The sequence below is a fragment of the Thamnophis elegans genome, chromosome 7 (assembly GCF_009769535.1).
Source record: "Thamnophis elegans isolate rThaEle1 chromosome 7, rThaEle1.pri, whole genome shotgun sequence".
Classification (NCBI taxonomy): domain Eukaryota; kingdom Metazoa; phylum Chordata; class Lepidosauria; order Squamata; family Colubridae; genus Thamnophis; species Thamnophis elegans.
Genome location: NC_045547.1, coordinates 73,806,126 through 73,821,001, shown reverse-complemented (window position 1 = coordinate 73,821,001; position 14,876 = coordinate 73,806,126).

The following is a 14,876-nucleotide window of genomic DNA, read 5'->3' as shown; positions in this document are numbered from 1 at the left end:
TCTTTTTGGAGATGTCCCATTAAGTGGCAATTGTATTGATTTTTCCTTGATGGTCTGATTACAGGACAAACAAAAGACCATAAGAACCAAATTAGGAAGAAAAATTAAAAATAAGACAAATCTCCGTATATTCTGTCTAGGTTTTTCTACAGAAGCTGCAATGCAGACAGAATCCATTGTTTTTCACTTCCTATTTGCAACACAAAATGCTCCCCTTGTTAACCTGATTTCCTTCAGAGCAGAAACAACGCCTGTTCTGGATGGTCAGGAATTCCCCATTTGCCGAATTTTTACACGCTTTTGGTTTATACTCCTGTTACCTTCCCCAGGCTTCACTCCATTTTCCTAAAGGAAGGAGAGAAACTACGAACTGAAATATGTAGTGGTCACTTGAGGAGCATAGATTGTAAGGCCCTGTTGTGGCCCGCCAGACTAGAACTGATTTTATTACATTTTACCATGGTCCTTAAGCGAATCATGTGGTAATTGGGCAATGAGGCTTTCCCAATTGATGTTGCATGTTGGAAAGTCATAAACCACACTCCAAGAACCTGTTGTGGCCCACCAGCAGAGCTGGCAGCAGATTCGGACAGTGAGGAGGTTGGGGAGGAACCTGGGCCAGTCCTGGAGTCTGGGGAAGGCTCTGATGAGGGCTCTGTGTCAGAGGCAGAGTGGGGGCCAGGGCCCTCTGACAATTATCAGCTGCCTTCAGAGTCAGACAACAGTGAGGCAGAGGAACAACTGGAGCCTGTTCCCAGTGTGCGCATGCGCAAAATTGCCAGATGAAGGGAACAGCCAAAGAACGGGTCAACTTGGGAATAAGGCCAGATGATAAATGACCCCTCCTAGAAGAAATAAAAGAGGAGCGAAAGAGGAGTGGAGTTTGCAGGTGACAATTAGTTCACTTAATTGGTTAGTGACTCTCCAAAACTCCTTGCCAAGGTTTGCAGATATCGTCCTGTCAGCTCTCCAAGCCAGATAAGATCTGTGACCATAAATCCTCCTTTGAAAGACTTTGCTGGATGTGAATGAGCAGTATTCACTGTAAATTAATAAAAGGGTTTTTTGCCGGGACAAGGAATTTGCTTCATGCTCTTGGGAAGTCTTGGTCAGAACAGGCCCTTTACCCCACAGGCAACTGTGGCACATGGAGTAAAACATCTTCATCACTGGAAGTTTTCAAAAAATAGACTGGTCAAACATTTGACCAGGATGCTTAAGATCTCCTGACTTGACTCAAGTTGGACTTGAAGACCACTGAGAACCTTTCCAGTCCTTTGATTCTATATTCTCATCTCAAAAGTTTGGGATAGTCCAATGTGACTGAAGAATAGAACAGTGTGAAGCTATTGTTACATTTCTGGACCCTTAGAAATTTAGTTCAAGATTGCCATGGATTTAAAGAGCCAAGCAAAGTTTGCTTCATTGATGTCCAGTAGCATCTTCAAAATGCCCCCTTCTATGTGATTTCAGGAACATAGAAGGAGGACTGGATTGCCTCCCTATGGCCCAGAAGGGTTAAAAGTTCGAGGAAGGAAGTTCAGCTAGACATTAGGAGGTCCTTCGTGCCAGTGGAACAGACTGCCACTTGAAGGGAGGAGTTCTCCTTTGCTACGAGTCTTCAAAGAGATGGTGGAGGGGCCTCTACCAGAGATGTTTTCAGCAGTCCTGTTTTGAGTAGAAAGATGGGGCAGATGACTCCTAGTCATTGTCCCCAACACCATGTTTCTCTGTACTGCACATAGATGACTAGTTGGCTTCTTGCAGGAAATTATTGCTGTAACAATAAGGTAAAGGTTCCCCTCGCACATATGTGAGAGTCGTTCCCGACTCTAGAGGGTGGTGTTCATCTCCGTTTCAAAGCCGAAGAGCCAGCGCTGTCCGGAGACGTCTCCGCGGTCATGTGGCCGGCATGACTAAACGCCGAAGGTGCACAAAGCGCTGTTACCTTCCCACCAAAGGTGGTCCCTATTTTTCTACTTGCATTTTTACATGCTTTCGAACTGCTAGGTTGGCAGAAGCTGGGACAAGTAACGGGAGCTCACTCCGTTAAACGGCGCTAGGGATTCGAACTGCTGAACTGCCGACCTTCTGATCGACAAGCTTAGCATCTTAGCCCCTGAGCCACTTAGTTACACAAGGCAGGAGTGTCCAGGGTGTGGTCAAAAAATTCAAGATGGTGACTGAGACAAGTTGGTGTTTCAATGTTGTGACCACACCTTGGGCACCTATAGTATGATACAAACTCCAACCAGCAATTAAGAACTAAGGATGGTGTATATGTCATTATTTTTGCCAAGCGATGCCCTCAGCACCATCTTACTTGCACCCATTCTCCTCTGCACTTTTTCTCTTTTTTTGGCTTCCGTCCACTTGGACCATTTCCGTGTGGCAGCTGGTATTTTCTCCTCATTACACATGCTGAAGCTAAACCGACACTCTGCCCTCTGCGTATTTTTACATAAATAGTCCCGAAGATTAAAACAAACATATGCAGCTGATGATCGTATTGTGCGAATGGGTTTGGCGCGTGCCAAAAATTATTTATGGGAATATATATTGTTGCCTTCATTTTTGACTAAGGAAGGGTGTTGAACAGCACTGTGTGTTCTCAGTCAATCAATCAGCCAGTCAATCAATCAATTAACCAATGAGGGCTTGAAATATGTAGGAATGGTGCGAAAAATGGTGTTAGGGTTTTGCCCTATGAGTTCAAAAGGTTGCCCGAATTTTGTAAAATCAAGTAGCTCCCATTAACTGTTGCTGCTATTTAACACATTTTATATAGAATATAGAATTCTTTATTGGCCAAGTGTGATTGGACACACAAGGAATTCGTCTTTGGTGCATAAGCTCTCAGTATTCATAAAAAGAAAAGATACATTCGTCATGAATCATAAGGTACAACACTTAATGATAGTGATAGGGTACAAATAAGCAATCAAATCATACTAGGAAACAATCAATATAAATCATAAGGATACAAGCAACAAAATTACAGTCATGCAATCATAAGTGGGAGGAAATGGGTATTGGAACGATGAGAAGATTAATAGTAATAGTAATGCAGCCTTAGTAAATGACAGTGTTAAGGGAATTATTTGTTTAGCAGAGTGATGGCGTTTGTAGTTGTAGTTTATTGGGATTTATATGCCGCCCTTTTCCCTGAGGGGACTCAGGGCGGCTTACAACCACAGGGGGGGGGGGAGGGGGGGTGCAAGGTCAAAAACAAAACAATATGTGAACAAAGAAAAAATAGTAAAACACAACTTTCATTCAACAATCAAACACTCGGGCGGGTGAATTGGAAGCCTATCCCCAGGCCTGCTGGGAGAGCCAGATCTTGAGGGCTGCGCGGAAGGTCTGGATAGTGGTGAGGGTACGGATCTCCATGGGGAGCTCGTTCCACAGGGTCGGAGCAGCAACAGAAAAGGCTCTCCTCCGTGTGGTCGCCAGTCGGCATTGACTGGCAGATGGGATTCGGAGGAGGCCCAGTCTGTGCGATCTAATTGGTCGATTTAGGGAAGTAATCGGCAGAAGGCGGTCTCTCAGGTACTCAGATCCACTACCATGGAGTGCTTTAAAGGTGGTCATCAGTACCCTGAAGCGCACCCGGAGACCAACAGGTAGCCAGTGCAGCTCGCGGAGGACAGATGTAACGTGGGCGAACCGCGGTGCGCCCACTATCACTCGCGCGGCTGCATTCTGGACTAGCTGCAGTCACCGGATGCACTTCAAGGGCAACCCCATGTAGAGCCCATTGCAGTATTCCAGTCTAGAGATCACAAGGGCTCGAGTGACTGTTGTGAGAGCCCCCCGGTCTAGGTAGGGCCGCAACTGGCGGACCAGGCGAACCTGGGCAAATGCCCCCCTGGTCACAGCTGACAGCTGGTGATCAAAAGTCAGCTGTGGGTCCAGGAGGACTCCTAAGTTGCGGACCCTATCTGAGGGGTATAAAATTTGACCCCCCAGCCTAAGCGTTGGTATATTAGCCAAATTATTGGGGGGGAAGCACAACAGCCACTCGGTCTTGTCCGGGTTGAGTACCAGTTTGTTAGCACGTTCAGGAAAATACTGTCCTTGTGTCTAGTTGTTCTGGTGTGCAGTGCCCCATAACATTGTTTTGAGGGTAGGAGTTGAAACAATTTATGTCCAGGATGCGAGGGGTCTGTAGATATTTTCACGGCCCTCTTTTTTACTCGTGCAGTGAACAGGTCCTCAACGGAAGGCAGATTGGTAGTAATTTTTTTTCCTGCAGATTTATTTATCCTCTGAAGTCTGTGTCTGTCTTGTTGGGTTGCAGAACCAAACCAGACAGTTATAGAGACTTAATAATTCCTCTGTAGAACTGTATCAGCAGCTCCTTGGGCAGTTTGAGGTTTCTGAGTTGGCGCAGAAAGAATATATCAAAACACAAGACGTAATGTCCTTTCCCCCCCCCCCTCCTTTCCAGACATTGACAATTTGGGCAACTGGGGCTGTCGACATAAAAGTCACAAAAGTCAAGACTGCAAGTGTGATTAATGTGATCAACCCTCTGCCTCCTTTTTGAGTGTTCTTGATAGCGCTGTCATCCAAGTCCTACCCGTATGGCAGGCACTGGGCACCCATCACATAGCATCCATCTTAATTTGGCAGACCTTCTTAGAAGGCTGGTCTTGAAGAACTCGGTCCAAACAGATCTTGAGGGTACCAAGAGGGAAGAAGATGGCCAGCACGACATCTGAGACATTCCTGGTTTCCAGGTGTGGGCTTCAAAAATTTCAGCAACGGGTTCTCTGCCCAGTTGCTGGGTGGGCATGGCCTAGTCGGCCTCCTGCACCACAGAGCGGGGAGGACATTTTAGCCTTCCCCAGGCTCCAGAGGCTTTCCTTGAGCCTCTGGCAGGGTGAAAATTACTTCCCCCAGGCCCAGGAAGTTCTGGGAGGCCCATTTCCCCCCCTCCCCTAGACTCCGCATGGGCCCTGCGCTTACCTCACATCCAAAAAGGGCCGTGTGGAGGCTCCTGGGAGGGACGGGGTGGGAGGGACAGATGAGATGGGAGGGGCCAACCATGAGTGGGATTTGGAGGTCCTCCGAACCAGCCATAACGTTAGCTACGGGTTCTCCTGAACCCGGGCAAACCCGTAGCAGCCCACCCCTGCTGCTTTCTCCTGTGGTCACCCAACGATTGGTAATAACTGTCCTATGCCAGTTAGGGGGAGAACCTAGCTCTGGCTTCTTATGTGGTTACTCCAGCTCTTACTCAGTTGCAAAGGCAGAGTGATATCCCTGCCTCCCCTTCTGTATTGTAAATATTTACCTGGGAGACCGCCTCCTGCCGATTACCTCCCATAGACCGATTAGATCTCACAGGTTAGGTCTTCTCCAGATCCCATCTGCCAGCCAATGTCGGCTGGCGACTCCCCGGGGGAGAGCCTTCTCTGTCGCAGCTCCAGCCCTCTGGAACGACCTCCCCATGGAGATCTGGTCCCTTACTACCCTCCCGGCCTTCCGCAAAGCCGTTAAGTCCTAGCTGCTCCAGCAGGCCGGGGGGCTTTCGAAATATCCAGCCCCACAGAAACTGTGATTGTTGTGTATTTTAAAGTGTTGTTTTGTTTATTTATCCCCTTCCCTTGTTTATTGTAAGCCGCCCGGAGTCCTTCGGGAGTGGGCTGCATACAAGACCAATAAACATCAAACATCAACAACATTTCCAGGGGGTCCATAATGTGTGGTCAAAAGAAGGCAAGATCGCAATATACATAATTGGGGGCAAGAGAACATTAAGCGGGAACTAATCCTAAATGCATATGTGAGGGAGAGGACTTTTATTTTTATACTGGAAGGGAGAATGGAACAGTGCCATCGCTTCCTTAGTTTGCAGAAGCCATGCTGAATCTTTATTTCTGGTTCTGGGTCAATTTTCCAGGCCGAATGCTGATATACTGTATTTCTATAAATCAGGTGAGATGGACTCTTGCAGGCTAGGTTCCAACCTGACACAATGCGTCACTTGCCTTAATTCCCCACCCCCACTCCCCCACCCCTCCAATTTCACAATTTGCCTGCCTGTTTTTCCTAATTATCGAATTTGTACGATGGAGAAGATTGTTTGGACATCTTGCAGCTGATCTTCTCCACTGCCAATTAAATCTGTTTCTTAACTGAATATGTAGCACTGAGTGTGTAAATGGCAGCCTTCTCTTCAGGTGCTAATATATGCTGGATACAACGGAGGCGGGGTGTGTATGTGTGCAAATTGCAAATGATCAAATCACGTTCAGAATTAACAGCCACCAAATGAGAGATGAACCCAGTAGCCCATCATTTGAAAAAACTAAAATCAAATAAAAAAATCAGGTGTTACTTGCGGCACAACCTTGAAACACAACCCTTCCTTCCTTCCTTCCTTCCTTCCTGCCTGCCTGCCTGCCTGCCTGCCTGCCTGCCTGCCGGCAATCCTTCTGACTTGCCTTGCCCTTCCTTCCTTCCTTCCTTCCTTCCTTCCTTCCTTCCTTCCTTCCTTCCATCTTGTTTTGCCCTTCCATCCTTCCATCCTTTCTTCAATCCTTCCACCTTGCCTTGCCTTGCCCTTCTTTCCTTCCTTCCTTCCTTCCTTCCTTCCTTCCTTCCTTCCTTCCTTCCTTCCTATCATCTTGTTTTGCCCTTCCTGCCTTCCGTTTTGCCTTCCTTCCTTCTTTCCTTTCTTCCTTCCATCTTGTTTTCCCCTTCCTTCCTTTCTTCCTTTTGCCTTTCCTTTCCTTCCTTCCTTCCTTCCTCCCTCCCTCCCTCCCTCCCTCCTTTCCACCTCCCTCCTCTCTTCTAATCTCTAGTTGTATTAATGGGTTCATAAATAAATCGATATATATTAACGTCACCCCAACACACAAGAATCCCGATGGATGAAGAGACATTGCCTAAAAACCTATAAATATAATGCCAAGCAGGGATGATGGTGATTATATTACGAGAGTGAATAAGAACTTAGATGAGTGATCGCCTGCTTGGAACCCCATCATCACTTAATTTCTAATCTGAGGATTTAGAGGCTTTTCAAAAACCAACATTGTTCCCACTTTCCTCCCAGAAGAAAGAGAAATAGATCTCCCTGCTCGGGAAAAGATATATAGCAGAGACCCCACTCTGAATGAAAGAAGGATTAGGAAAGGAAGAAATGGTTCTGCTAGGCCAGGGTCACAATGGCTTTTGGCTTTCTTAAACATCTTGTCTGCCCATTCTCTCTTTAGAGCAGTGATTTTCTGTGAAATGGGTGGACTTCAGTGGTGGGATTCCAAATTTTTTCCTACCGGTTCTAGGAGGGAATGCATGGCATGCGCTCTCACACTTTGCACATGTGCAGCACTCAAAGACCGCCTTCGATGTCAGCACTGGGGAGCTAAGCTGTTTTTTAGCTGAGCTAAAAAAACAAGGGAGTATAGGACAGGAAACGACGAAGGCGGGCGGGCAGGACGAACAAGAAGTGGTATTTGCCGGTTCTCTGAACTACTCAAAATTTCCGCTACCGAACCGGTCCGAACTGGCTGAATACCACCTTTGATGGACTTCCTGAATTCCACAGCCAACTCTTCAAGTCACCAACATTGAGAAACACCGCTTTATACTGTGGTGAAAAGGATGAAATGATTAACTTCTTAGCTTGGATCTGGCTCTCATTTGGAAACCTGGTTCAGGAGTGCATGCGGAAGGGACATCTGATTTGTATTCAGAGTCTACCAGAAAAAGCATCTGATTTGGTCCAGAGTCTACCAGAAAAGGCCACAGCAATCGTCTAGGTGGGAAAAGCCATATAAGTACCAGCGCTGAGCTGCAATTCAAAGGAGATCTATTTGTAATGGCCGAGGCTCAGCAACCCGGGGGCTCTGGAGCCGCATGTGGCCCTTTCATCCCTCTGCTGCGGCTCCCTGTCGCTCAAAATATGCGTCACAACTGCCAGTGTGCGACACCCGCCAGCACATAATTGATTGAGCTTTTCGACCAACCATGGATAAATCCAAGAAAAGAAAAGTTTCAGAAGAAAACAGAACCTTTAATTCAAGTACATATACTAGTTTGAGTGATAGGGCACTCAAGAAATAGTCAGGCACAGGCTGATGGTATCAGACTTCCGGGGCGGGACCTTGCTGATGGCGGCGGCTTATTGAGCTGCCTCCAGGTTTCTAGTCGCGTTATCTGCCTAAATACCTGGTAGATACCTCATTCTTCAGGCAAAGAAGAGTGAGAGAGAGATCCAGCTGGTAAGAGCTTTCTTTGAAGTTTGCAGCTTTTTTTTTTTTTTTTTGCTGCGAACAGAACGGGGGGGCAACCAAGGCTGAATCATATCTCCGTGCCAGAAGAAATAGTCAGGCACAGGAAGGGTTTTGTGGCTGTTTCCTGGTGGGAAACAGGTGCCAATGGCTCTTTTGAGTGTATAAGGTTGCCGACCCCTGGTAATGGCCAATTAAAAGGAGGAGAGATGTTTTATTTGGGGAAATGTCTATGGAGATTCTCAGTCATCCAGGTCATAGTTGTCCCAAAGGTGCTTTTTCAAGAGAGCTGAAGAAGCTTCTTGGATGAGAAGCGAAACATCTTCAAAGAAAAACAATAAAGTCCAATTGCCTCTTGGAAAAGCACCTTTGAGATATACCATTTCAACGTTTTAGATCCCTTTCCCTGTAGATTTCCTTGCCTGGTTGCTATGCACTGCCAAAGTACAGAAGCATTTTTAGGATTAGCAAGAAAAATAGACCAGATCAAGCCCATGGATTGCTAATGCCAATCACTAAGATACACTTTTTTTTTTGCTAGTCAGATTAAAAAAGCCTTCATATGTTGTGCCAACATGGTGGTTAAGCACACACACAAACACACACACACATACACACAATGTTCTACATCGCCTCTTCCAACTACCTACTCAATAATTCTTTTGATGGGGCTTGTGAAAGTTTTTTTTCCCCTCTCTCTCTCTCCCTGCAACTCTGAATTATTCAGGCACGTGGAAAGAAGAGTTTGCCGATAGCAGTGATAAATATGAATCAATAAGGGAAAAGTCACTTGGGATTATCCAACTGTACATCAGAAGAAACTTCAAACATGAATGGAAGAGGATGTGGAGCACCCGGCTACCAACCATGCTAAAACCCAAAGGTAACATGTACTAAAATAATCTTTGGAATATTAAGTTTCTATGGAAATTCTGAGTTATCAAAATACTAGCCGATAACCCGGGTATTTATTTATAGGGGGAAAATGTCCGGACCAAACGTAATTTCTAATGTTGGATTTTCCCTCTTACCAGAGGGAGTTCCCTTGTGGAGTACTGTGAAGCCGTTACCATGGCAACCTCACTGAGCTGTACAAAAAAACCATTTTACGGCAGTACAGTAGAAGCCATTTTATGGCAGAACAGGCTGTATGGCAACAGAACACACACCCCGAGTGTTAGGGGTGTCTTACCCCCACAGTATTTGTTTCCAGAGAGTAAGTCATCTCTGTACCAAATATGGTTGAAATTGCTTGAGGCATTCCAGAGTTATGCTGGATCACACACACACACACACACACACACACACACACACACACTTTTTATAGTGTTTATATATATAAAGATTAACACCATATAAAGAATGACTGGAAAGAATATGAATAGATGTACTTTAAATGTATAAATGATTGTGATTGGTACTAAAACTGTATACTGAGATATTGAATAATGAAAGAATGAAGAATGAAATTTTGATATAAAAAGGATGTGAAGAGTTAACTAAGGGAAATATGAACAACAAAAGAGGTGAGAGGGGATGGAAAAAACACATCTTTGAATATTACAGTGAAATGGGGGAGAAAGTTAAAACAGGGATAGAAATAAGGAGAATAATAGTATACATACATACATACATACATACATATGATAGATAGGAATTAAGATATTAAGATATGTAAAAGAAGAGAAAGAAGATCTAGAACTGAAGGGTAACAGTAAAAGATATGTGTAAACAATATGAAATAATGAAAATGAAATGTAATAACTAGGAGTAATAAGATTATGTTTATGTGTATTGAATTGTATGATAACCAAGTACCACACCAGAGGTGGGTTCTTACCAGTTCACACCTATTCGGTAGAACCGGTTCGTCAAATCTACCGAACTGGTTAGAAGAGGTTCCACCAGTGGACCCGGAAAGCAGGCCACACCTACAGAAGAGGTTCCAAAAATTTTTGAAACCCACCACTGGTCCTTGGATATGATTATTCTACACTATCATGCTCATATTTATAAAACTCAGTGCCTCTGTGAAAGGTAAGGATGACTACTGCGTTTGTGGTGCAATCAGAACATTGCGTGTGTTGAAGTTGTTTTAAGGCAAACCAAAGATGCCTTTTAAAAAACAAGTTTACATCCTATTCTTATGCATGCCAGTGCTGTGTGTGAGATGATTTAAGGTGGTTCTGACAAGTGTTGTCGGCATCTTCATATCCGGTCACATGGGCATCAAGCCACTCCCATCCGGTCACATGGGCATCAAGCCACTCCCACAAAGGAAGCCACACCCACAGAGTAGGTTCGAGCAATTTTTGACACCCACCACTGTACCACACCATTCAAGCATTGATATGCATAAATAATATAAAATAAAAATCTGATTGAAAAATAAAGCAGTAGAAACGGTGAGCTCAATTGTGGTCATGAATTGAGGAGCGCCTGTATAAAAAGAGTACAAACCCCCTTCTAGCATTGATGATGTTACCTAGCTGGGTAATGAAATGTCTGCAAGGAAACCACCAAGCTTAGAGAGCACAAGGAGACCACAGTTCAACCCTGAACTACAAATATTTCTCTTTTGTCGCTATTTTTTTTTTTAACTCATCTTCCTGTTTGGATTCAGCAAACTTTAACTGCATTCTTTCTTTTCTTTTTTTTCCAAGCCCTTAGTGCGGCAGAAAGAGCAAACATTGCTTTGCCCGTCACGGATTCTTATTTGGATTGAGTAAGGATGATTCTTGACTCCACCCAGGTCCAGAAGACCTTTGGCACGATTTGGGTGAGCTCTTGCCAATTGGAGCAGACAGAGTTGGGCCAATACGCACCTGTTTTACAACTTACCTGCCTCACAGGTATATATATCTCAGTGAACCGGCATGTTGTTTGAGTTTGCATAGTCAACGTCAGCATTACCTTGTCCTTAAGGCTTCTGGCATGGGCACAATTGTTGATGGCAACAGGAAGAAAAAATAGGCAGATCAAAGCCATATAGGAGAAGAGCAGAAGAGGTGTTCTGATCTAGGCTTCCCAAGAGCATGAAGCAAATTCCTTGTCTCGACAAAAAAAAAACCTTTTATTAATTTAACAGATGCTTTAACAGATTAGCAGAATTGGAAGGGATCCTATAGGTCATCTAGTCCAACTCTCCCCTCCCCCACTCAAGCAGGAGACCCTACACCATTTCTGACAAATAGCAGTCCAATCCCTTCTTGAAAGTCTGAAATAAGGAAGCCCCCACAGTTCTGCTCATTCACATCCAGCAAAGTCTGTCGAGGGAGGATTGACAGTCACAGACCTTACCTGGCTTGGAGAGCTGCCAGGCCGATATCTGCAAAACTTGGCAAGGCGTCTCGGAGTCTCACAAACCAATTAAACGAACGAATTATTGCTTGCGCCCGCAATCTCCCCCACTCCCTGCACGCATGTGTGCACAAACTCCCATCATCCCTGCCCCCCTTTGCATGCACACACAACCCCCCCCCCCACATGCACCCCGCCCACCCACCCACCCGCACCCATTTTGGACCTGGAAGGCCTCCTGCACCAACATGGAAGCCAAAACGGGGCATGTGGGAACCTGGCGAGGCCCCAAAATGTAATGCGAGTGCCCCCCCACATGCACATCTCCCGCAAGCACCTAGCCTCCCCTTGCATGCGTGACAGAGACCCAAAGACTAGCTGGCCAGCGGGAGGCACGTGCACATGTGTGGTGGAGCTGGGCTGGGTAGACGGCTTGTGTGCCCGCAGAGAGGGCTATGCATGCCGCTTGTGGCCCGTGTGCCATAGGTTTGTGTTGTGACTCAGCAGATGTCTGCTGTGAGTCTTTTCGGGATACAAGATTCATTATGCAGCTGGGGCTTGTTAGGGGCAGGTTTGGAGATAAAAGGACAAGCCCTAGTCGCAGGAGTCAACGTTCCTTCGTGCATACAACATTGCTTGATACACTTGGATAAGTGCTTTGGTGTTTCCTGTAACCCTGATTCAAGGCTACACTTGGAGAAGTGCATTGCTTGTAAGAGTTGTTTTGTTTTCATTCCGTTATTTGGTCAGAGACTGTATTTATGTTATTTTTGGGCTCGAAGTCAGTCTGAGCCAAGAACTGATAAAGAAAGTTCCTTCTAAGTTTATTCATCTTGTCGTTTGTTAAGAGCTGTGAAGGGGGGACAGAACAGGTTTGCCATCACGGGCCTAGATAACCAAGCTCAATTAGATTATCAAACTCATATTTCACCATCATTTCATTTTCAGCAAGGGATTTATCAGAACAGGGCACCATCATCCTAAACTAGAGGATCAGATGAAGACTTCCTCAGTCTGTATTGTATTTGTATTGTATTGTATTTGGTTTATTTGTATGCCGCCCTTCTCCAGGAGGGACTCAGGGCAGCAAACAACTCAGGGGGGAAAGGGAACATAAACAACAGTACACATAATTAAAATACACGAAAATCACACAGCCATACTAGTCGAGAGGGGAGGGGAACTCATCAACCCCAGGCCTGCCGGCACATCCAGGTTTTGACGGCTTTCCGGAAGGCCTGGAGAGAGGTGAGGGTCCGGTTCTCCGCGGGGAGTTCATTCCAAAGGGCCGGAGCTGCTACAGAGAAGGCCCTCCCCCCGGTAGTAGCCAGATGGCATTGGCTGGTGGACGGAACCCGGAGGAGGCCGACCCTGTGAGATCTGACGGGTCTTTGGGAGGTAATTGGCAGCAGGCGGTCTCTCAAGTACCCAGGTCCAATACCATGAAGGGCTTTATAAGTTACGACTAGCACTTTGAAGCGTATCCGGAGACCGATCGGTAGCCAGTGCAGCTCGCGGAGGATAGGTGTAACGTGGGTGTCTGATGCATCTTCGCTTGTCTTCCTTAGCCAAGTACGGTATGTCAGCTTCTCCTCTCCAGACCTCAAGCTCCAACAAAGTGGACTTGGAAACTCTCTCAATCGAGTGAATGAGTTGCAACTGCTGAAAGAGTAAGACGCTTGATCTATTCAATGGTCTGATGATTTATTTGGCCATCAGGCATCACTGCTCTCCTTTCTCTTCCATAACCCTTTTCTTATAACATAAATGGGCTTTTTGTCTGCTGCCAGCCTCTGATGAACCATGTGATATTGAGGTCTAGTCCGCTGCTAATCTTCCCTCCTAATAGCTTTGATGTGAAAGTGTACACACATGCACAAACACGCACACACACAAACACACACAGCTCCAAGAGACGGATGACCTTATTTTCAGGATTAGAATGATGATTCTCTCCGTTCAAAAATAACACAGTTCCTTGAATGCAAAATCCGCCCTCCAAAATCATATTGAGAGGGACCAAAAAATAAAGAAAACCCCACAAAACCCCAACCCTGGAAATCCTAAAACTGTGTGCTTGAAGCTCAGGAAATCGGCATAAACTTTAATACGCATGAATTAAGACAGAAACATTTGGGCGGGGAGGAGAGGCTGATGCAGTCTCCTTAGTTTATTTGTTGATAGAGTTTGGGATCCGCCTTGATCCAAGCTTCTTATTTAATAATTGGTATCTACTGGGGTATGGGACCCTTTCCTGCTTCTTTGAGCAGTAAACCAATTATGATAATTTCTGGAGCATACTGATCTTGCCAGAACAAGCATGCCTTTGTCACCTCTCAATTAAATTACCGTCACTCTCCCTGCGTGAGGCCATCAGTTGCTACCATTGGTTGAAAACTGGATTTTGACTGGCTTTGTAACACCCCTCTCATTCCAGCTCCTTTGGTCCCAAATTTACTTTTGGGGTATTTTTCCTGTGTTGAAATCTCCTTGGAGTTCAGAACCAAAGAAGGCCCACATGAAATCGCACCTGGCTAGATATGTTTATCCTCCCCATGAAGCAGTGGTGGGTTTCAAATTTTTTTTGAACCCACTCTGTGGGTGTGGCCTCCTTTGTGGGAGTGGCTTGTCAGCCATGTGACCTGGTGGGAGTGGCTTGCCGGCCATGTGTTTTCTCTCTCTCTCTCTCTCTCTCTCTCTCTTTCCTTCCTTTTGTCTCTCTGTTCCTTTTTCCTTTTTCCTTTCATCTCTCTCTCATTTTTTAATTTCTTTCTTTCTTCCTTCCTTCCTTCCTTCCTTCCTTCCTTCCTTCCTTCCTTCCTTCCTTCCTTCCTTCCTTCCTCTCTCTCTCTCTCTGTTTGTGTGTGTGTGTGTGTGAGTAGTGGGTTTCAAAATTTTTTGGAACCTCTTCTGTATGTGTGGTCTGCTTTCCGGGTCCACTGGTGGAACCTCTTCTAACCGGTTCAGTAGATTTGATGAACCGGTTCTACCGAACTGGTGCGAACTGGCAGGAACCCACCTCTGCCATTAAGTCAAGCCAGAATGTACATAGCAACAGAAGCAGTGTTTTTTTTTACTACCGGTTCTGTGGGCGTGGATTGGTGGACGTAGCAGGGGAAGGATACTGTAAAATCTCTATTCAATCCCCACTCCAGGGGAAGGTTACTGCAAAATCCCCATTTCCTCCCAATAAGCTAGGACTCTGGAGGCAGAGAATAGTTGGGGCAGAGCAGTGGTGGGTTTCAAAAACTTTTAGAACCTCTTCTGTAGGTGTGGCCTGCTTTGTGGGAGTAGCTTGCTGGCCATGTGACTGGGTGGGAGTGGCTTGCC